Source organism: Oncorhynchus tshawytscha, linkage group LG18 (genome assembly GCF_018296145.1).
Source record: "Oncorhynchus tshawytscha isolate Ot180627B linkage group LG18, Otsh_v2.0, whole genome shotgun sequence".
In the NCBI taxonomy this organism is placed as follows: Eukaryota; Metazoa; Chordata; class Actinopteri; order Salmoniformes; family Salmonidae; genus Oncorhynchus; species Oncorhynchus tshawytscha.
In genome coordinates this window covers 24,089,619-24,109,681 of record NC_056446.1, presented here as the reverse complement: position 1 = coordinate 24,109,681, position 20,063 = coordinate 24,089,619, and the positions used below count along the sequence as shown (strand labels likewise).

Here is a 20,063-nt window from a genome sequence, read left to right as displayed (position 1 = left end):
TTCAAAATACAGAAATAAAGCTGGTATGATGCATTTTGCGTCATGATGCAGCTCAAAACGTAGCATCATATGTTGCGAAATGCTTCATACCGGCTTTGCATCGATATATTTTATGAGTCTAAATCAGAAGTGTGTGCCACACCTGATTTGAAAAGTGCTGTGGCAAGTACCGCCTCACCACACGTTTTCCGGCGGCCCTGTTTACATTTACATTCTGGTAATTTAGCAGACAGTTTTATCAAGAGCGACTTCAGTCAGTGCATTCAACTAGGGAAGGTAGATAAACAACCACAGGTAAAACGTGGTTTTGTTGTTGTTGGCCTAGTTATACTGATCTGTTGGTTAGTTCGCTCCTTCCTACCTTAAAGGGACATTTCAACACTGCTCTATTTCCCTATATGTCCATTAATATGTTATTAACATATGTGTCATAACAATTTTGGATTTCCTCACTACATGCAAATACGAGCATTTCTGGATCTCACCGGTGGGAAAGGGCCAGCTACATTTCCTGGTTGTAAGCAAACCACAATAACCAGAATTCATAGTGATTTCAGGAAGTAGTACTACCCCATGGAAGTGAGAAATATCAACATGTCTGTGTTTGTAGCCAGCATTGTCATCCAGAGGATTTCGAAACTGAACTGATAGGGTTGCCATGTCGTCGACTGTTAAAAAGGGATTCTATTCAATCTATTTTTACCCTTCACTTCAAAGAGGAAGGCATCCAATCAGCCAACATCAGAGCAACAGAAAATAAGTCAAGCTGAGGTAATGTAGCTAATGTTATCTAGCTAACTAGCTATCTAGCAAACTACATTTTGTTTATCTAAACAAAAATCTAGCTAGTGTTGGTGTTTACATACTGGAGAGGGAATGCAAAACATGCTGGCTAGACATTCCAAAGCATATCATTGTAATTAGCCAGCTGCTATCTGGGGATGTGATTTGTAAGTTTGCAAGCTAATGTTAGCTTCTTTAGGTTACATTAGCAAACTGTTAGCTAGCTAGACACCGAACTACCACAGAGGCTAACGTGACTATGTGTTCTGTTTAGAGTCAGATCCCATCAACATCAAGCTCAGCACCAGGAATTAGTGTAAGTCACCTTCTAAATCTTACTAAAATCTACTAAGTCTTTCAATGACTCCATGATGAGCATATATATATATACACACACACACTGGAGCTAGGCATAAACTTGGTCCTTGTCTTGTTGTACAAGTAGGCAAGGACTTCTATTGTAGTTTTCTCTGTGTTATGGAGGCTTTGTTGATTGTTCATGCAAGGCTTTAAGTCTAAATTGGAGAAAAGGAGGTATTGGTAAGGAGGGAATGGTGTGGGTGATTGACTGGTGTCTGTTGGGGGTGGATTTTGTGTGTTAAGGTTACTATGCGTGATCAATTGACATGAGGGGGGTGGGTAGATATAGTACCTCATTTGATTGTGTATTGCAAACTTAAATCTGTTTTACCTAATTTCTACCAGCATGTTACATGTTCAACCAGTAGAAAAATAACTCTAAACCACCCTTACTCCACACACAGAGACGCACATAAAGCTGTCCCTTGCCCTCAAAGGCAAATCTGACCGTAATTATATCCTCCTGCTTACAAGCAGGAAGTACCAGTGACTCGCTTGATACGGAAGTGATCAGATGACGCGGATGCTACACTACAGGACTGTTTTACTAGCACAGACTGGAATATGTTCTGGGATGCATCCAATGGCATTGAGGAGTATAGCACCTCAGTCACCTGCTTCATCAATAAGTTCATCGACAACTTCGTCCCCACAGTGACCGTACGTACATATACCAACCAGAAGCCATGGATTACAGGCAACAACCGCAACGAGCTAAAGGCTAGAGCTGCTGCATTCAAGGAGCTGGACACTAATCCAGATGCTTATAAGAAATCCCGCTATACCCTTAGACAAACCATCAAACAGGCAAAGCGTCAATACAGGACTAAGATTGAATCCTACTCCACCGGCTCTGATGCTCGTCGGATGTGGCAGGGCTTGCAAACGAAGGTAACCTGGCCAAACGAGTTGCAATTCATCATATTTGTGACTTGAGTCTGACTAGAGTCCAAACGTCTGGTAACTACAGTCCAAAACTGAACTAAGTAGATCCAAATACTTTTTACATTTTTATTGTGGACAGCTGGAGATGACAAGTTCAGGGCCCGGTTTCCCAAAAGCCTCTAAGTTCATTTTAGAAACATATGGTTCTAAGATTAACTTAACCTCAAGATGCTTTTGGGAAACCGGGCCCAGGCACATAATAATCTGTCTTTCTGCCTAGGAACTTCAAAATGTATGTCTCTTCTGCAGAACAAATGACAGAACCTGTTTTCTAAAGAGGACCATTTGTGAAAAAATGTACAGAAAATAGTCCAACACAAAGGATGCATTGTTGAAAAGGTTTTCAGAATTTTTATGCTGCCAAGATTATTTTCATTGCTCAAGTGCTCAGCTCGTTTGAAGTACATAACTGTTCATCAAAGGAAAATGAAAGAGTGTGGTAGAATGGGGGGATAAATAGATAGAGCAAGTTACTTTCTTTGACAAGCATCTACCCCCAATCAGTGGCTGACTGCTGTCAGTCCCAGCTAGGCTCCTGTGGAGAATCTGTCTTGTCAATAGCTGTGTGTGGTTCAATAGCTGTCTGTGGTCCTCTTCGTCTTACACAAAATGTCCTATATGGACGTGAGAGGCGACTGACTGACATCCCTGCAGTTTGCAGTGACTAGTGTGTTTGTGTTATGCCTACGTAGGGGTAGGTGTGTGAGAGTGTGTTTGTGTGTTTTTAGGAGAGAGATTATTTATGTGTTGGCTTAAATGTGTATTTTGAGTGTGATGTGTATGTGAATTTACAAACAAACAAGTGTCTAGATCAGGGGTGTCAAACTCATTCCATGGAGGGCCGAGTGTCTGCAGGTTTTTTCTTTCAATTAAGACCTAGACGACCTGGTGAGGGGTTCCTTACTAATTACTGACCTTAATTCATCAAACAAGTACAAGGGTGGAGCACAGACATTTGGAACACCGTGGAATGAGTTTGACACGTGTTCTAGATTTAGATAAATCACCCTTCCACTGCAGTATACAGTTTGCATGTGAAATGAAATGATGCTATGTTGAATCACATTTTCATTCACTCTGGCTGACATGTCATTTGTCCTCACCAAGCCAGATTAGACAGCACTCTCGCTTTGCAGCTTGTGCTGCAGTTCATTGACCTTGGTCTCTAAAAATAAAGATGTATCAAGAATCGATGAATTCCATTTCTTACCTGCGAGCCATAACTGTATTTGGCATCATCCAATAAGTCTTCCTCTCCCTCTACAGTTTATACGACAAAGAGTCCTCTGTTTATTATTGTCTTACGTTACATCTTCTGCCCCCTGTGGATCGTAAGGCCGGTGTTTATCAAAGCTATTGAATTTCTCCTGTAAAAGAAGGGCCATAAACTGATGAAAGTTGCTGCTGATGTTGTTGACTATGGCACCTCTGAGTCACTTCTCTCTCTCTGTGACCTGAGTGGTGGAAAAGGCTAGATAGCCAATCGGAGACAGACAGTGAAGTAGAGATAGAGGGTGACCTCAGAAATGATTACCTTGAGCTCCAGTTGACCTTAATGGAGTGTTCAGAAAGAACTGAGACCTGTAAGGGCAACTGTGAAACACACTGACACTCAAGGGCACTCAATCTTCTATCAAAGATCTGTCTTTGGATGTTTATGCAGTCCATGCTTTTGTAATCAATGAAATGAATGAAACAGGTAACACATTTTTTAAAAGTATATATGTGTCCCCAAAGTGCTTTGGGATTTGATTTCTTAGGTAATCCTTATCAGTTATTTACTTGAAACAAATACAAATTTCAAGCTTGGGATGATGGTGTTTTATTTTCGAAAGGCAAAGCGTTTTGTTCCTATAAGAATTTTGAAGTGAATTATTCATTGTTTTCTATTTTGAAAGCGAGCAGCTCAGTAGCCAGAGAGTAGCAGAAATGGTGCCGGCTGGAACATTGGCTTGAGAGAAAAACATTAGCTGAGGGAGGAGAAGGTAATTATTTGAATGAAATACTCTGTTGCTTTTATCTCATACTGTGTTTGAGAGAACAAAACACTGGGCTCCAGTAAAGGGCAATTTGACAAAATTACAGCAAACCACGTGCATTGTTTTCTGCATTTTAATCCAACTAAAAGCAGGCTTTAAATTACAGTAATATGAATCAAATAGGGCTGCCTTAAATATGTTTTAATGAATCAGGTGCTAACTCTCTATAGGCCTTGTGAGAATTTTCAAGTCTTTTGGATTTACTACTGTGTAAATCCCAAGCTCCGGATGCTATAAATTGGTATCATTAAACTGTTATTGCTGCTACCAATCCAAACAACTCCTCGCCTCATCCACCCCGGCGAGAGAGAGAGGCGGACGTTTGACAGGTTTATCAAAACACATCAGTCATGCTTCTCTAAATCAGTTCTCGCATTTTAATTTTGCACTTAATTTTGGTATATTGTGGCCTGTCTGTCCCGCTGATCCTCACACTACTTCCTGGGAAGGAACACAATGGCTGGGAACATCACACAGGATCTTAATAATGACATATTAAACATGTCTCAAGGGTGTGGGTGGGCTCAATCTTGCTTTCTCTCCCGCTAACTCTCGCTTTCTTGAGCAAGGCACTTAACTCATTGCTCTTGTAAGTCAATCTGGATAAAAGCTTCTGCTAAATGACTAAAATGCTTGTGTGTGTGTGTGTGTGTGTCAGATGTTTTCCACATCATTGTTCAATGTTCAGCTAGGACCTACAATAGTTTAAAAATGAAAGTTTGAACATTACAATTGGACAGACATGTATTCTGGGAGCATTAGCCTGTTTTTACCAGGTAATTGAGCTGGCTGAGGTATAGAAACAGAGGAGAGGAAGGAGTGAGGCTGCATGGCTGTGCATGATAACTGTTTAACTCTCTTCTTTCTTTCTCCCTGGCTGAATCACTGTAGACTCTAGCTAACCGCCATATACTAAAATATCCACACAAGCCACTAGCGATATATGATGAGTTAGAAGATGATGACTATGAAGTTATTATTTAAGAGCATTGAAGATAAATCACAATCAGTAAAAAAAAAAAAAACGAGCTAGCTATCTAGCGGATTTACATCACTCATGAACATCAATGATCAACTGACAGCCTACCCCCTTTTCCCGATGTCAATCATGTCTTTAGAAAGCACCATAACTAGCTTGCTTGTGATGAGTGAGTGTGTTATTGCATAAATAAATAGGCCTATTTTAAAAAAGTAGACATGGTCACCACAAAATATTTTCATTTTGAGCACCTGCCCTCTGAAAGTTGTGCACGGCCCTGCACTGACGCCAGATGCCAGAGCTGACAGCTTGGTTAATATGGTAATCATGAGATCAATGGGAGCTGAACAATTCAATGAGAGAGACGTCCATCATCCTGCTATAGTTCCATAGGGGATAGCTAAAATAAGATATACAGTGCATTTGGCAACTATTCAGACCCTTTGACCTTTTCCACATTTTGTTACGTTACAGCCTTCTTCTAAAATGGATAATATAAAACATTTACCCCATCAATCTACACACAATACAACATAATGACAAAGTGAAAACAAGTTCTTAGACATTTTTGCAAATATATTAAAAATGAAAACAGATACCTTATTTACATAAGTATTCAGACCCTTTGTAATGAGCCTCGAAATTAAGGTCAGGTGCATCCTGTTTCCATTGATCATCCTTGAGATGATTCTACAACTTTAAAATTCAATTGATTGGACTGTCCAAAACTTCTGAATACTTATGTATATGTGATATTTCAGTTTTCATGTTTTTATAAATTTGAAAAAAAAATCTAAAAACCTGTTTTTGCATGGGGGAAAAAACAAGTTAATCAATTTTAGAATAAGGCTGTAATGTAACAAAATGTGGAAAAAGTCAAGGGTTCTGAATTCTTCCAAAATGCACTGTATATCATAGTCAGCATGGAGACTTTTAAAACATTAACATTTATATGATTTTAGAAGCAAATTGTCCTACCTTTAAAAGTACCACTGGTTAGGAAGAGCTTATGTTAAAAAAGTGATTTAATGTTCATAACACATTAATAATAGCTACTATGAAGTATAAACACGTCCTATTGAATGTTCATAATACACTAATAATAGTTACTATAAAGTATACACATGTCATATTGAATGAAAGGAGCATTGACCTCTGATCCTGGTCAGATTTGAAAAGTGCATTTATCTATCGAATATTCTGTCATATTCTTATCCAGTCTTATCTCACACACAAATCTCTCTTCCCTCAACACCTACCTACTTCCTGTCAAGCAGGATGTGTGTCACACAGAGATAGAGCCTCAGGGAACTAAGATGCCCACCTTGTGACCCCAGTCAGACTGATGTCCCAATGTTCTCCCTGCTGTCCTGTCAGTGATGGAGTTGGGAGGCCGCGGAGACAGTGAGATGTAAGGAACCCTGACAGGGTCAGAGAGTGGACTTGGAGCTTCCTCACCCTCCATCCTCCTCCTTTACCCCCCTCTTTCACCCCTCTCCTTCACCCTTCTCACCGTCAGTGTGTTAAACACAGAGACCCTGCCAATGTTGTTAACACTCTGCACAGTAGAGATGAACACAGCACCACTTCACAGGAGGTATTACTGTCAATGTTGTTTTCTGGACCACTGACACATAAGCCCCGTTTGTACTTGGTGCTAACATGCAAACTTGATTTTTTCCACATTCTGATTGTGCCCTCATTTTCACACAGGTTTAGATGACCTCATAAATGCTAGCCAGCTAGCTAATAAAAAAATGTAATAAATAAAATGTTTGGTTAGACGTTTGCTAAATCATTTGCAAGCCCTTTAGAGTTGCTAGCTAGATAGCTACAGAGCTACAGTAGTCACTCATGCGTTGTCTTGGCTGTGTGCTTAGGGTCTTTGTCCTGTTGGAAGATGAACTTTCTCCCCAGTCTGAGGTCCTGAGTGCTCTGGAGCAGGTTTTCATCAATCAAATCAAATTTTATTTGTCACATACACATGGTTAGCAGATGTTAATGCGAGTGTAGCGAAATGCTTGTGCTTCTAGTTCCGACAATGCAGTAATAACGAGCAAGTAATCTAACTAACAATTCCAAAAAAAACTACTGTCATACACAGTGTAAGGGGATAAAGAATATGTACATAAGGATATATGAATGAGTGATGGTACAGAGCAGCATAGGCAAGATACAGTAGATGATATCGAGTACAGTATATACATATGAGATAAGTATGTAAACCAAGTGGCATAGTTAAAGTGGCTAGTGATACATGTATTACATAAGGATGCAGTCGATGATATAGAGCAGTCGATGATACCTGAGCTCCAGGACTACCTGACATGATGACTCCTTGCTGTCCCCAGTCCACCTGGCCATGCTGCTGTTCCAGTTTCAACTGACCTGAGCCCTAGGACCATGCCCCAGGACTACCTGACATGATGACTCCTTGCTGTCCCCAGTCCACCTGGCCATGCTGCTGCTCCAGTTTCAACTTCCACCTGACTGTGCTGCTGCTCCAGTTTCAACTGTTCTGCCTTATTATTATTTGACCATGCTGGTCATTTATGAACATTTGAACATCTTGGCCATGTTCTGTTATAATCTCCACCCGGCACAGCCAGAAGAGGACTGGCCACCCCACATAGCCTGGTTCCTCTCTAGGTTTCTTCCTAGGTTTTGGCCTTTCTAGGGAGTTTTTCCTAGCCACCGTGCTTCTACACCTGCATTGCTTGCTGTTTGGGGTTTTAGGCTGGGTTTCTGTACAGCACTTTGAGATATCAGCTGATGTACGAAGGGCTATATAAATAAATTTGATTTGATTTGATTTGATTTAGAGTACAGTATCAACGTATGCATATGAGATGAACAATGTAGGGTAAGTAACATTATATAAGGTAGCATTGTTTAAAGTGGCTAGTGATATATTTACATCATTTCCCATCAATTCCCATGATTAAAGTGGCTGGAGTAGAGTCAGTGTCATTGACAGTGTGTTGGCAGTAGCCACTCAATGTTAGTGGTGGCTGTTTAACAGTCTGATGGCCTTGAGATAGAAGCTGTTTTTCAGTCTCTCGGTCCCAGCTTTGATGCACCTGTACTGACCTCGCCTTCTGGACTGCCAACACACTGTCAATGACACTGACTCTACTCCAGCCACTTTAATCATGGGAATTGATGGGAAATTATGTAAATATATCACTAGCCACTTTAAACAATGCTACCTTATATAATGTTACTTACCCTACATTGTTCATCTCATATGCATACGTTGATACTGTACTCTATATCATCGACTGCATCCTTATGTAATACATGTATCACTAGCCACTTTAACTATGCCACTTGGTTTACATACTTATCTCATATGTATATACTGTACTCGATATCATCTACTGTATCTTGCCTATGCTGCTCTGTACCATCACTCATTCATATATCCTTATGTACATATTCTTTACCCCCTTACACTGTGTATAAGACAGTAGTTTTTTTTTGGAATTGTTAGTTAGATTACTTGCTCGTTATTACTGCATTGTCGGAACTAGAAGCACAAGCATTTCGCTACACTCGCATTAACATCTGCTAACCATGTGTATGTGACAAATAAAATTTGATTTGATTTGATTTGATTTGATTTGATTTGATGTGGATGGCAGCGGGGTGAACAGGCAGTGGCTCGGGTGGTTGATGTCCTTGATGATCTTTATGGCCTTCCTGTAGCATCGGGTGGTGTAGGTGTCCTGGAGGGCAGGTAGTTTGCCCCGGTGATGCGTTGTGCAGACCTCACTACCCTCTGGAGAGCCTTACGGTTGAGGGCGGTGCAGTTGCCATACCAGGCGGTGATACAGCCCGCCAGGATGCTCTCGATTGTGCATCTGTAGAAGTTTGTGAGTGCTTTTGGTGACAAGCCTAATTTCTTCAGCCTCCTGAGGTTGAAGAGGCGCTGCTGCGCCTTCCTCACGATGCAGTCTGTGTGAGTGGACCAATTCAGTTTGTCTGTGATGTGTATGCCGAGGAACTTAAAACTTGCTACCCTCTCCACTACTGTTCCATCGATGTGGATGGGGGTGTTCCCTCTGCTGTTTCCTGAAGTCCACAATCATCTCCTTAGTTTTGTTGACGTTGAGTGTGAGGTTATTTTCCTGACACCACACTCCGAGGGCCCTCACCTCCTCCCTGTAGGCCGTCTCGTCGTTGTTGGTAATCAAGCCTACCACTGTTGTGTCGTCCGCAAACTTGATGATTGAGTTGGAGGCGTGCATGGCCACGCAGTCGTGGGTGAACAGGGAGTACAGGAGAGGGCTCAGAACGCACCCTTGTGGGGCCCCAGTGTTGAGGATCAGCGGGGAGGAGATGTTGTTGCCTACCCTCATCAAGGATCTCTCTGTACTTTGCTCTGCTCATCTTTCCCTCGATCCTGATTAGTCACCCAGTTCCTGCCGCAGAAAAACATCCCCACATCATGATGCTGCCACACCCATGCTTCACCGTAGGGATGGTGCCAGGTTTTCTCCAGACGTGACGCTTGGAATTCAGGCCAAAGAGTTCAATCTTGGTTTCATCAGACCAGAGAATCATGTTTCTCATGGTCTGAGAGTCCTTTAGCTGCCTTTTCGCAAACTCCAAGCGGACTGTCATGTGCCTTTTACTGAGGAGTGGCTTCCGTCTGGCCACTCTACCATAAAGGCCTGATTGGTGGAGTGCTGTAGAGGTGGTTGTCCTTCTGGAAGGTTCTCCCATCTCGACAGAGGAACTCTGGAGCTCTGTCTGAGTGACCATTGGATTCTTGGTTACCACCCTGACCAAGGCCCTTCTCTCCCGATTGCTCAGTTTGGCCGGGCGGCCAGCTCTAGAAGTAGTCTTGGTGGTTCCAAACTTCTTCAATTTAAGAATGATAGAGGCCGCTGTGTTCCTGGGGACCTTCAATGCTGAGGGAATGTTTTGGTAGCCTTTCTCAGACCCATGCCTTGACACGATCCTGTCTTGGAGCTCTACGGACAATTCCTTTAACCTCATGGCTTGGTTTTTGTTCTGACATGCATTGTCAACTGTGGGACGTTATATAGACAGGCGTGTGCCTTTCCAAAATGATGTCCAATCAGTTGAATGTACCACAGGTGGACTCCAAGTTGTAGGAACATCTCAAGGATGGTAAATGGAAACAGGATGCACCTGAGCTCAATTTCGAGTCTCGTAGCGAAGAGTCTGAATACTAATGTAAATAAGGTCTTTCTGTTGTCTATTTTTAATAAATTAGAAAAATGTGTAAAAATCCGTTTTCGCTTTGTCATTATGGGGTATTGTGTGTAGATTGATGAGTGAAAAAACTATTTCATTAATTTTAGAATAAGGCTGTAATGTAACAAAATTTGGAAAAAGGTAGGCGGTCTGAAAACTTTCCGAAAGCACTGTATCTCTCTGGGGGCCTCTGTTGCTAAGGTATCTCTCCATCTGTCCTACCTTTCATAATCACATCTGGCCTGTCACACAGACAGATGAAGGGAGATGAGGCTCATCCAGAGGCTGGAGACCAGTTGTGTAAAGTAAGTCAAAATACTTTAAAGTACAATTTAAGTAGTTTCTTGTAGTGTCTGTACTTTACTATTTATATTTTTTACTACTTTTAATGTTACTTCACTACATTCATAATGAAAATTACTTACTTTTTACTCCATATATTTTCCCTGACACCCAAAAGTACTCTTTGTATTTTGAATGCTTAGCAGGACAGAAAAATTGACCAATTCATGCCGTTATCAAGAGAACTTCCCTTGTCATCCCTACTGCCTCTAATCTGGCAAACTCACTAAACACAGATGCTTCATTTGTAAATGATGTCTGAGTGTTGGAGATAGCCCCTGGCTATCAAGAAATTAAATAAACAAGAAAATGGTGTCGTAAGGAATTTGAAATTATTTATACTTTTACTTTTGCTTTTGAACATAAGTATATTTAAAACCCAATACTTTTAGACTTTTTCTCACATAGTATTTTACTTGAGTCATTTTCCATTAATAAGGTATTTTTACTTTTAGTTTGACAAATGGGTACTTTTTCCTCCACTGCTGGAGACCAAGCATGTCTCAGTCACAACCCAGTCACAACACAAACTCATCCATCCACTCCATGCCCATTGGACACCAGTCAATGTCTTTCAAGCTTCTGTGGTGGAAATAGCTTACTGGGCAATGTTCCCTTGATATGACAACCTTACCTGAAGTCCTGAAACGTGTCATCTTCTAGAGGCTTTAGCTCAGCAGGCTTGATACCCAGTCAGCTATACTTCCACCATGGATAGTGTGATGCTTTCTGTCAGACTAAATTGAGAGAGTAAATCTGTTCACAAAGTTCATAAAGTATTTAATAAAAGTACGAGTTACTTACCCTGCCAATCACTCTGCAAATATGCAAGGAGTCCACCACCCCCTTGCAAATCAGCCTGTAAAGAGAGGTCTGCAGTTACGCTCAATCACTCCGGAGAAAATGTTCCATTCCCTGCTGACTTTTAAAGTCAGTTCATCACTGCATGAACATAGGGGAGGGTATACCGTCACACACACAATGGGCCTCAATGGGTATCTCTGCATTCAAATTGCCATTGATAAAATGCTATTGGGGCCTCCCGGGTGGCGCAGTGGTCTAAGGCACTGCATCGCAGTGCTAGCTGTGCTACCAGAGATTCTGGTTTCGAGCCCAGGCTCTGTCACAGCCGGCCGTGACCGGGAGGTCCATGGGGCGACGCACAATTGGTCCAGCGTCGTCCGGGTTAGGGAGGGTTTGGCCGGCAGGGACTCATCGCGCACTGGTGACTCCTGTGGCGGGCCGGGCGCAGTGTACGCTGACCAGGTCGCCAGATGTACGGTGTTTCCTCCGACACATTAGTGCGGCTGGCTTCCAGGTTGGACGTGCGTTGTGTCAAGAAGCAGTGCGGCTAGGTTGGGTTGTGTTTCGGAGGACGCATGGCTCTCGACCTTCGCCTCTCCCGAGTCCGTACGGGAGTTGCAGTGATGAGACAAGACTAACTACTACCAATTGGATACCACGACATGGGGGGGAAAGATAAAATGCTATTGTGTTCATTGCCGTAGCTTATGCCTGTCCATACCATAACCCCATCACCATGAGGCACTCTGTTCTCAACGTTGACATCAGTAAACCGCTCGCTCACACAACTCCATACACGCTGTCTGCCACCTGCCCGAGACAGTTGAAACACTTTGCTAGCGTGCCAGTGGCCATTGAATGTGAAACATTTGTCCACTGAAGTCGGATATGATGCCGACCTTCAGTCAAGACCCTGGTGAGGACGAGGAACACTGAGCTTCCCTGAGACGGTTTCTGACAGTTTGTGCAGACATTCTTCGGTTGCGCAAACTCAGTTTCATCAGCTGCCCGGGTGGCTGTTCTCAGACGATCCCACAGGTGAAGAAGCCGGATGTGGAGGTCCTGGGCTAGCGTGGTTACACATGATCTGCGGGTGTGAGGCCGGTTGGACATTCTGCCAAATTCTCTAAAGCAATGTTGGAGACGGCTTAAGGTAGAGAAATTAACATTAAATCCTCTGGCAACAGCTCTGGTGGACATTTCTGCAGTCAGCATGCAATTTGGCCTTTTATTGTCCCCAGCACAAGGTGCACCTGTGTAATGATCATGCTGTTTAATCAGCTTCTTGATATGCCACACCTGTCAGGTGGATGGATTATCTTGACAAAGGAGAAATGCTCACTAACAGGGATGTAAACAAATTTGTGCACAATTTAAGAGAAATAAGCTTGGAAATGCAAATGTGCAAATGGAACATTTCTGGGATCTTTTATTTTAGCTCATGAAACATGGGATCAACACTTTACATGTTGACTTTATATTTTTGTTCAGTGTAATTGTTTTAATCGCAAATTTGCTCAGAGATATTTAGATTTGTTTCATGTTCAACAAATCTGAATACGAGGAAGGAAATTACACCTTTGTTACGGTTTTCTTCCGTCGAAGGAGAGTCGGACCAAAATGCAGCGTGGTTAATTCGATACATGTTTAATAGACGAATAAACTCGATCAATACAAAAACAATAAACGTACGTGAAAACCGAAACAGCCTAAACTGGTGCAAACTAACACAGAGACAGGAACAATCACCCACGAAACACTCAAAGAATATGGCTGCCTAAATATGGTTCCCAATCAGAGACAACGAGAACCACCTGCCTCTGATTGAGAACCGCCTCAGGCAACCATAGACTATACTAGAAAACCCCACTAAGCCACAATCCCAAAACCTACGAAAACCCCCCATACATAAACACAACACAAAATAAACCCATGTCACACCCTGGTCTGACCAAATAAAGAAAGAAAACACAAAATACTAAGACCAGGGCGTGACAAACTTTCTCTGAATTCCACTGCTTTTTTTTTGTCCTGGCTTGTTTCAGCCACGTTAGCCAATAACACACTGTCACTACATCTTGAGCCTTGCATGGATTACTTTGTGTACATTTAGACAACATTTTTCATGACTATCTAATATGGGTGAATGGAATCTTTCTCTGTGGTGTTTTTGTGTCCTTGGGTCACTTTTGGGCTAGGTGTTCCGCTAGCGTCTCGACAACATCCGTTGAAATTGCAGAGTGGGAAATTCAAAATATAAACATTGTAATATTAAACATTCATGAAAATACAAGTGTCTTACATCATTTAAAAGCTTAGTTTCTTGTTAATCCAACCACATTGTCAGATTTCAAAAAGGCTTTACGGTGAAAGCATACCATGCGATTATCTGAGGATTTAAAAATGTTTTGAGTTCAATTGTGTGCCAATTTCTATTGAAGTGACTGCTGACTGTGATGGTTGAGGGAACCCAGATGCATTTTATTAAGACACTTTGTATTAGCCTCGTGTTGTTGGATTTCTGATGCCAGCATACACCAGCATTAAAAAAAATCTAACAAGCAGAGGCGTCACAAAAATCAGAAATAGCGATAAAATAAATCACTTACCTTTGAAGATCTTCCTCTGTTTGCAGTCCCAAGGGTCCCAGCTACACAACAAATGGTCGTTTTGTTCTATAAAGTCCTTCTTTATATCACAAAAAAGTATGTTTAGTTGGCGCGTTTGATTCATTAATCCACTGTTCCACTCGTTCAACATGCAGACAAAGGAATCCCAAATGTTACTGGAAAACTTCATCCAAACAAGTCAAACAACTTTTTGAATCAATCCTCAGTTACCCTAATATGTAAATAAATTAAAACATTTAAGACGGAATGTGGTATGTTCAATACCGGAGATAAATAACGAAGTGTGTGCCCCCATCCACGCGTGCCACAATACTAGAGTCCTAATGGGGACACCTTAAAAAACTACAACTACTTGCTCATTTTTCAAAAAGCAAACCTGAAACCCTTTCTAAAGACTGTTTACATCTAGTGGAGGCCATAAGAACTGCAATCTGGAAGGAATTCCTTTGAATATCCCATAGACAATCATTGAAATGGCCTGTGACCTCAAAAACAACATTTTCCAGATGGATTCTCGTTGGGGTTTTGCCTGCCATATCAGTTCTGTTATACTCACAGACATGAACAGTTTTAGAAACATAAGAGTGTTTTCTATCCAATGCTACTAATTATATGCATATCCTAGCTTTTGGGCCTGAGTAACAGGCAGTTTCGTTTGGGCACGTCAGTCATCCAAACCTCCGAATACCGCCCCCTAGCCCAAAGAGGTTTTTTAAGGCTGACGAATGCTTAAGGCTGATGAATGCTTACTGTAATGTTACACACCTCTTTGGGGCCCTAACTTACATATTATAGCTTATTCAGGTTTTTTTGTCTCCAATATTGTGTGCGTGCGGATCTGTGTTGTGTTTTGGCTGAGCCCGTATATAAACAGTAGATGTGTTTATGTCCATATAATGCTAGATTTGGTTGTGGTTCATAGAGAATGAATAAGAAGTCACTGAAGTGTCTCTGGTCCAAAACAAATAAGAAATAGATTTTTTGTTAAGGTGTGTGCTGTACCTCCAGAGTGGTTTTGGATATCTCCTGGAACTTGTCCTTTCCTACAACAATAACAAAACCTCACCAACATCTGGTAAGCAAATATAGTGGAGCCTTAACACAAGCCCTCAAGATTTATCATGTCCAATATTTTAGTAAAAGATATGGGTAGTGAATACTACGTGCGCACATTTAATGGATGTCATGCTGCTTGATTAGCACTTCCTCCTGTGCGCCACATTCATCCCTCAAACTTACTCAACAGCGACCCCAGTGTTCAGCTGAGTACAACTGTATATCCGAGTCACAGCACCATTATAATGGATGTCATGCTGCTTGCTTAGCGAGTATCACTTCCTCCTGATCCGACTCACTCTGAGGCTCAAACTCAGGACCTCTTCCTTACTAGCACACATGACCGCTCTCCCGAGGCCTCTTACCAGTTGGCGCCACCGAGAAGTTCCTGCAGGTTGCTAGCATTAGTGGATCATATTAAGCTAATGTTGTGCAATAATTTGTAGCCTATTTGAATCATTATGGAAGTCAGTGTCACGCTTGTCGATGGAAGGATCGGACCCAGGTGCAGCGTGGTAGGCATACATGTCACGACTTCTACCGAAGGTAACTCCACTCCCTGTTCTGGTGGCGCTCGGCGTCGCCGGTTTACTAGACGCCACCGATCCCTTTTTCCTTTTCTGGTTGTTTTGTCTGTGTTCCTTTTCACCCCTGGTTTCATTTGCGTTTATTTCTGTGTGTATATAGGGCACCTGTTGCCTGCCTTAGTTCGTGCGGGATTAAGCTTGTGTGTATTTGCGCTCAATTATCTTTGATGTTTGTTGTTTTCATTATTACACATGTACATGTAAAGTGTCGGAACTGAGTTAGTTCCTCCATGCGTTTTGCATGAGTTTCTGAATTGTTTTCACTATTACGCACGTGTATGTAAAGTGTCGGAACTGTGGTTGTTCCTCCGAGTTTCTGATTATCGAGAGTGTCGTTTTTGGATTTTCATCTGTGACATTTTTGAATTTGGTGGACTATATGATTAAACACGCTTCTCTGACATCCCTGCTCTCCTGCGCCTAACTCCTACTCCCACAGTACATCTTACTTTATTCAATGAACACAGGGGGAAAAAAACAAATACAAACGAAATGTAAAATTTATTAGGGCTAAACAGCACAGTACCAAAACAATACAGAAGAAAACTAAACGTGATGTTCTTTGCTGCTCACAGGCAGCTACACAAAAACAAGATCCCACAAACAACAGGTGGGAAAAGGCTGCCTAAATATGATCCCCAATCACAGACAACGATAGACAGCTGACTCTGACTGGGAACCATACCAGGCCAACAAAGAAATAGAAAACATAGATTGCCCACCCAAGTCGCACACTGACCTAACCAAATAGAGAATTAAAAGGATCTCTCAGGGCATGACAGTCAGACCACACGTAACAGGTTAAACCTGGAGCCTGGTGCACGGTTCACCACGACTGGACCGTTATCATACAGTTCCATGATTAGTGAGAATTTGGGTTGATTTACAGGACTATTGTAAAATAAGTTCCACCTTCCAATATTTCAAGGGTGTGTAACGGTTTTCATGTGGTGAAGGAGAGTCGGACCAAAATGCAGCGTGTAGATTGCGATCCATGTTTAATGAACAAACGTGAAACACGAATAAATACAAACACTACAAAACAAAGAACGTAAATGAACGAAACGAAAACCGAAACAGCCTATACTTGTGAAAATTAACAAAGACAGGAACAAGGACACTAAGGACAATCACCCACAACAAACTCAAAGAATATGGCTGCCTAAATATGGTTCCCAATCAGAGACAACGATAAACACCTGCCTCTGATTGAGAACCACTCCAGACAGCCATAGACTTTGCTAGATCACCCCACTAGCTACAATCCCAATATATACACACCACATACAAAAACCCATGCCACACCCTGGCCTGACCCAATACATGAAGATAAACACAAAATACTTCGACCAGGGCGTGACAGGGTGGAACTTGAAATGGACAACATTCAGGATGAATCAAACCACTGTACTGTTTATTCATCAATATACTTTGTGAGTAAAGGCTCTCCAAATGTTTGTTTTTTTAATGATTCATACATACTTTCCTAACTATACAATTTGCCTAAATAATCTACAAGATCAGAGTATTTTTAAATCTACCAGTTGGTGCTGTAACGGAGATGAAGATGCATAGATGGCATTCTTTCATTGGTCCCTATATTCTGAAACCGTTTTCTCTATGTATTCTATTGTCTGTCGCCAAAATTTGAGTTAAAGTTACACCGTATTTAAAGGGATGGCTTAAGATAAATGAACTGAAAACCCTATTAACTGAAAACTGCAATAAAATCTGTTGGCCAGCTAGTGGGAGGGTTTTCAGTGGTTGAATTAAATGTATGTACGTCATTTCCGGTCACAACTTGCAGGCTTGTTTTCGAGTTGCTGTGCGTTTTGTTGCCAACCTGTTTTGCTACCTGACAACTTTACGGTTTTCACTTTTTAATTACCGTTCATATATTTATTTATTTTTTCCTCAACTTTTTCAACTTTTTCACTCCGGACGCTTTATCTGGACACGATTCGTCAGGACCTCCAACAGCCGAAGCTAAGTAGTAACATTAACATGATGCCTTCTAATTGCAGCCGCTGTACTCGCCTTACGGCGAGGATAGCTGTGCTGCAAGCCCAGCTTCAGACGCAATCGTTAGGCAAGGGTAATTTCAGTGTAGGAAAGGATGAAACAGCGTCTGTGCCACCAGTAAGTACAGATAGTAGTATAAATCCCCTGACACAGTCCCCGCAGCCGGACAACTTTCTCACGGTTTCTGGAAGGAAATGCTGTAGGAACGCTCAACCGGTGTCGCTCATTCAGCCGACAGAAACTTTCAACCGGTTTTCCCCATTAAGCAGCGGGTCGGAGTCAGAGGCCGATTCTTCTCTGGTCTCTACTCCTCCCGTTACGGGGTCTGAGACGCCGAAGCTTCCCACCATTAGCTCTGACAAATTGAAAACTCTAGTCATTGGCGACTCCATTACCCGCAGCATTAGACTTAAAGCGAATCATCCAGCGATCATACACTGTTTACCCGGGGCAGGGCTACCGACGTTAAGGCTAATCTGAAGATGGTGCTGGCTAAAGCTAAAACTGGCGAGTGTAGAGAGTATAGAGATATTGTTATCCACGTCGGCACCAACGATGTTAGGATGAAACAGTCAGAGATCACCAAGCGCAACATAGCTTCTGCGTGCATATCAGCTAGAAAGATGTGTCGGCATCGAGTAATTGTCTCTGGCCCCCTCCCAGTTAGGGGGAGTGATGAGCTCTACAGCAGAGTCTCACAACTCAATCGCTGGTTGAAAACTGTTTTCTGCCCCTCCCAAAAGATAGAATTTGTAGATAATTGGCCCTCTTTCTGGGACTCACCCACAAACAGGACCAAGCCTGACCTGCTGAGGAGTGACGGACTCCATCCTAGCTGGAGGGGTGCTCTCATCTTATCTACCAACATAGACAGGGCTCTAACTCCTCTAGCTCCACAATGAAATAGGGTGCAGGCCAGGCAGCAGGCTGTTAGCCAGCCTGCCAGCATAGTGGAGTCTGCCACTAGCACAGTCAGTGTAGTCAGCTCAGCTATCACCATTGAGACCGTGTCTGTGCCTCGACCTAGGTTGGGCAAAACTAAACATGGCGGTGTTCGCCTTAGCAATCTCACTAGGATAAAGACCACCTCCATTCCTGTCATTACTGAAAGAGATCATGATACCTCACATCTCAAAATAGGGCTACTTAATGTTAGATCCCTTACTTCAAAGGCAATTATAGTCAATGAACTAATCACTGATCATAATCTTGATGTGATTGGCCTGACTGAAACATGGCTTAAGCCTGATGAATTTACTGTTTTAAATGAGGCCTCACCTCCTGGCTACACTAGTGACCATATCCCCGTGCATCCCGCAAAGGCGGAGGGGTTGCTAACATTTACGATAGCAAATTTCAATTTACAAAAAAAAAAAAATGACGTTTTCGTCTTTTGAGCTTCTAGTCATGAAATCTATGCAGCCTACTCAATCACTTTTTATAGCTACTGTTTACAGGCCTCCTGGGCCATATACAGCGTTTCTCACTGAGTTCCCTGAATTCCTATCGGACCTTGTAGTCATAGCAGATAATATTCTAATCTTTGGTGACTTTAATATTCACATGGAAAAGTCCACAGACCCACTCCAAAAGGCTTTCGGAGCCATCATCGACTCAGTGGGTTTTGTCCAACATGTCTCTGGACCCACTCACTGTCACAGTCATACGCTGGACCTAGTTTTGTCCCATGGAATAAATGTGGTGGATCTTAATGTTTTTCCTCATAATCCTGGACTATCGGACCACCATTTTATTACGTTTGCAATTGCAACAAATAATCTGCTCAGACCCCAACCAAGGAACATCAAAAGTCGTGCTATAAATTCACAGACAACACAAAGATTCCTTGATGCCCTTCCAGACTCCCTCTGCCTACCCAAGGACGCCAGAGGACAAAAATCAGTTAACCACCTAACTGAGGATCTCAATTTAACCTTGCGCAATACCCTAGATGCAGTTGCACCCCTAAAAACTAAAAAAAAAATCTCATAAGAAACTAGCTCCCTGGTACACAGAAAATACCCGAGCTCTGAAGCAAGCTTCCAGAAAATTGGAACGGAAATGGCGCCACACCAAACTGGAAGTCTTCCGACTAGCTTGGAAAGACAGTACCGTGCAGTACCGAAGAGCCCTTACTGCTGCTCGATCATCCTATTTTTCTAACTTAATTGAGGAAAATAAGAACAATCCGAAATTCCTTTTTGATACTGTCGCAAAGCTAACTAAAAAGCAGCATTCCCCAAGAGAGGATGACTTTCACTTTAGCAGTGATAAATTCATGAACTTCTTT

At 42.2% G+C, this 20,063-nt stretch overlaps 1 long non-coding RNA gene across 1 annotated transcript; it reads left to right on the top strand.

Annotated features, from left to right (window-relative positions):
- The first annotated feature begins 454 nt into the window (after positions 1-454).
- Positions 455-3,898, top strand: LOC112218096. Its single transcript, XR_002948566.2, has 3 exons — positions 455-771; positions 1,058-1,099; positions 1,548-3,898. It is a non-coding gene; the product is annotated as an uncharacterized LOC112218096 (long non-coding RNA).
- The last annotated feature ends 16,165 nt before the right edge of the window (positions 3,899-20,063 follow it).